At 39.1% G+C, this 4,836-nt stretch overlaps 1 pseudogene; it reads right to left on the reverse strand.

Annotated features, from left to right (window-relative positions):
* Positions 1-1,410: 1,410 nt before the first annotated feature.
* On the reverse strand, positions 1,411-2,017 carry LOC128567398 (nascent polypeptide-associated complex subunit alpha-like; annotated as a pseudogene).
* Positions 2,018-4,836: the final 2,819 nt, after the last annotated feature.

Genomic DNA, 4,836 nt, shown 5'->3' on the forward strand with positions numbered 1-4,836 from the left:
CTTTTTTAATTTCTAAATGAATTATGATCATAAATATTCTATTGCTCAAATGTGGGGGCATTGGTTGTAGTATTGTACCATCACATACTCAATTGTGTAGATGACCAGGGGGCAACTAAAATGACACCTTTAATTTTATAGAAACTAGAAAGCTGATACCCACAAAACCAAACAAACCAAACTGTGGAGAGCAGGAATGTGAGGGTCAGTTTGGAGCATGAATTTGTGGGTGCCACCCTGAAGGCTAAATCATGGGTCCTAATTTAGGGCCTAAAGCCTGGATCCATAAGGGTAAGCCAAGATTTGTGGGGGCAACCCTAGCTTTTTGGTAGGTCAGTAGGCTAGATCTGCAGGGTCAAGCTGGGTTCTAGATCTACAGGGGCTGGCTTAGAGCCTGGGACACGAGGGCAGGACTGCAAGTCAGTACTAGGTTCTACTGGGGCAGGATTGGCCCCTCAGTCTGCTGGAGTGTGGGAATACAGAGGCCATCCTGGCCTTTAGATACTCTAAAGCATGAGGCTACAGGTCCAACATGGAGCCTGGGCATATGGGAGCCACCCTAAAGCCTGGCAGTAAGGAAGTTTGGCTGGTACTGTAATGGACCTCGAACCTGGTTCCACAGAGTTGAACTAAAGGTCTTGGGCCATAGGAGCCAACCTGATCCTAGGAACAGTTTAAAATCTAGAGCAAGCCTCCATCTTGTCTCTGTGGAAGACAGCTTGCAGCCTGGAGTTATGTGAGTCAGGTTGGTGCCAGATTTCAATGGTGTAAGTCTGATGATAGCCATCCAGGGCAAAGTCAGATACTCATTTCATTCTTATTCCCTGATGTGAGGGAATCTTTCTCCATGCTACCCTGCCTGGGCCTTGAGAGAGAAGTGATATGGACGTTGGAAACCTTTTTTATCTTCTTGAATGCATCTTTTCTTATTTCTGTTGTGCCCAGGTGCCATAATATTTCACCTAAACTCTTTAGCGCTTATGAAAGTATTTTCATACGTGGATAGTTGTTCAAATTGATGCTTCTGCGAGGAAATGAGTGTTGAAAAGTACTATTTTGCCTTCTTGTTATTGTGTCTTGCCCATTTTTTAATTGTTTAGTTGTTATTGAGTTGTAAAAGTTCTTGATATGTTCTAGATCTTACACCTGTACCCAACATATGATATTTTCTTCCATTTTGTGGGTATTACTTTTACAGACTTTATGTTGTCATTTGATACACAATTTTTTTTAACTTGAGTGAAGGGAATCCAATTTATTTAATTTTTCTTTCCTGCGTTGCGTATTTACTTTTTTATCCAACAAGAAGCAATAACTTTATTAATGATAGAAACCATACAAATTTCAAACCAAGCTGTAGTTACTCTTTTGAAACACCAAAAAAGTCCTCTTTTTTTAATAGTTACATTTTTAGTTCCATAATAGAGCATTCCCAATGTCATGACAGTTGTTCTTCAGAGCTCCGACTGCCTTTGCTCTTGACACATTTGCTTGTGACATGACCAATTCTTTGTCCTTAACTTCCACACCTCTTGCTCCTCACTCTTCTCATGTTCAGTTGGATTGTGTGTGTTTTCTTGAATGTTTGAAACAGCTTCACCTTGAACTTTGAATTTCTCAGCAGCTGCTAGCTGTGCCTGCTGAGAAAAATCCTCAATCTTGGTGTCACCAAAAACTATGTAGATATCTGAAGCCGGGTCTTGTAGACATCTGGTTTTGTGATGACAAAGAGAATATGCTTCAATTTCCAAATAGTGACTCTAGTAACCCCTATAATTTGTCAAAGGCCCACTTTGGACATAGCCGTCCTGCCTTCTTTTCACTCCGACTCTGTTTTGCTTTACTGATCATCGATTTTGGCTGCTACTGCCAGCAGCGCTTGCTGTGTGGTTGCCTGTGTGGAAGCTTGTTCCTCTAGCTCTGGTACTGATTCATCACTGTCAGAGTCTATCTCAGCCTTAGGCTGTGGCAACTCCTACTCTGTAGCAGGGACGGTTTCTGTGGCTTTACCAGGCATGTTGTGCAGGAACGTGGAACCAAGAACTACTATCATATTTAAGAAACAATTGCCAAATCCAAGGGCATGGTCATTATCTTTTATGTTCTCCACTGAGTTTTATAGTTTTAGCTTTTAGATTTAGATTTGCTCTATTTAATTTTTTTTTTAACCTGTCCCTATGTACTTAATACAGAATGTGCTTTGCATTCGTAGCCCCTTCTGATTAGCTGAGCTAGGTCATATGTCTTACCTTGCTCCCGGCTCTTAAGCCCCAACAAATGGCCAGCACACTAGGCATGGAGGGCATGTAATTTCTTGTAACTTCTGAGGTAGAACTTGACTTTCATCAAAACTTACTCTAGGGGGCTTTTCCGGGAGACCTGGTAGCAGGTGCCGTGGAGGTGTGCTGTGCCGCTTCTGGTCCTGACTCCCCACTGTGGACTTCTGTTTCTGTCTCCCCACAGCCATGGCATGGCTTCTAAAGATACCAGAAAACATCCATGGCGTCACAGATGGTGATTCCCTAAGTTAGAATTACTTTCACGAGTTGCAAGGCAAGGTACAGGCCCTGGCAAATTTGTGTGCTGACTTGATCAGAGGCACAAAGGAACAGAATCTCAAAGTGACCAGTTCAGATGCCCACCAAGACTTTGAGAATCACTTCACGTATGATGAAAGTTCTAAGACTTGGGATCACTTCCAGATGAGAATTCACAAACAACTCATGGAGTTGCACATTTATGCAGATGCGTAAATCAATACACACACACACACACATACATACACACACACAAACTTACACCAGGGAAATTCCTCAAACATGAGAAAGAGGTTCAGACTGTTTATATCTACAAACAGCCAATGGGACATAGGACTTAATGTTGGGGAGTAAAATCTTTGAAAGACTTGACAGAGAAGTGAGTTAGCAAAGGAGAAAGATCGGAACAAATCTTAAAAAGGATAGGATATATATATCCTTAAAAAGGATATTTTTTCCTTACAAAAAATAAAGGAAAATCATGTTTTGAGAAGGGAGTACTAAAGAAGAGAATTAGTTCTGCTGAAAGATCAAGTGAGATGAAGTCTAAAAACTCCTTTTGAATATGATAGCACCACTGACTTTACCAAAAGCGCTTATGATGAAGACGTTCAATGAGAAAAACTTGCATGAGCGAGTATTGGAAAAATAGAAAGTATAAGAAACTCTTTCAAGACTTTTTAAAAATTTATTTTACATTAATATAAGGGTACAGACAATTAGGTTACATTGTTTGTGTTTGTTAAGTAGAACCTAAGTTGTAGCTGTGCCAGTCACCCAGGAGGTGTGTCATGTACCCTTATGTTGTGCCCATTAGATAAGAACACATCAATCCCCCCTCTTTCCTTCCCTAGCCCGTTCCCCCACTTGAGTTTATTGTGTTTTTCCTTTGTGTGGGTGTACATTAGTTCATTTACTTGTTTCACATTAGTATTGAGTATACTGGATTCTTGCTTTCCATTTTTGTGAAATATAACTATGTAGAATGTTCTCCAACTCCATCAGAGTTAATACAAAAGATGTAAAGTTTCCATCTTTTTTTTTTTTCTTTCTTCAAAGAGAAAGTTTAGAGCACTTCCAAAGAGATTTGGGAATGGGTCCCTCTCATGATCAAGAGAAGATGAGAGAGATGGTCTCCATCTTTTTATGGCTAAATAGTATTCTATGGTATACATCTACCACAGCTTATTAATCCATTTATATGTAGATGGTCACTTGTGTTGATTCCACATCTTGATAATTATGAATTGAGCTTTGATTAAAAAAACATTCCAGTGCATGTATCTTTATAGTAAAATGATTTTCTTTTCTTCTGAGTAGATGCCTAGTTATAGGATTGCAGGATAAAATGGAACATCTACTTTTAGTACTTCCAGGATTCTCCATACTTCTTTCGAAAGATGCTACATTATTTTACAATCCCACCAACAATGTAAAATATTCCCATATTTCCACTCCTTCGTGAGTGTCTACAGTTTGGGGGCTTTGTGATATATGCTCTTCTCACTGAGGTTATGTGATATTTCAATGTGGTTTTGATTTGTATTTCTCGGATAATTCAGGAAGATGAGCATTTTTTCATGTGTTTGTTGGCCAACACAAAAGCAAGTTAGGAGAGGATATACTTTTTGTTTCTTATAAGACAGGACAAGAAATAGTTCAAGTTTCATTAGAAGTCAGAAGTAGAAACAACTAATAGTTTAGAATGTGGAAGGACTAGAGTGAGATAGAGCCCCAAAAATGAAAGGTTGGGTGTATCTGTGCATACTTTTGTAGGTTTAGTGACAGAAAATTGAGACAGTTCCTACCCATTGACTTGTATTTTCTCTCTAAAGTAAGAAGAAATCTTCTGCTATTAGTGTATGTAAGTGTGAAAGCTGGTAGGAAAGACTGTTGCTAAGATGGCAATTGTGAGAGTAAATATATTATAAATACAGAAAATTAGATTGCGACACAAGGATGAGGTTGGAAAGGATTAGTAGTCATAACTTGAGTGATGCTCCTCTCTGAATTTTTATCTGCATCAGACAGTTGCTGAGACACAAATATGAAGAAAGCAGATATTTTAATTTTTCCTAATGGAGCCATCCCAAAGATGGACAGCCAACGGAGTCCTTTCATTCACTTGCTGAACATTTATTTATTGGACATCTACATCATGTCAGAAAATGTTTTAGGGACTAAAAATACAGTGTATATGAAACAGACAAAATGTCTGCATTATTGGAGTTTACACTTATTAAACAGGGAACAAGGCGTTGCCAATGTTATGAGGAAGAAAGTGAAGATAGGAAAGGGT

Source organism: Nycticebus coucang, chromosome 16 (assembly GCF_027406575.1).
Source record: "Nycticebus coucang isolate mNycCou1 chromosome 16, mNycCou1.pri, whole genome shotgun sequence".
Lineage (NCBI taxonomy): Eukaryota > Metazoa > Chordata > Mammalia > Primates > Lorisidae > Nycticebus > Nycticebus coucang.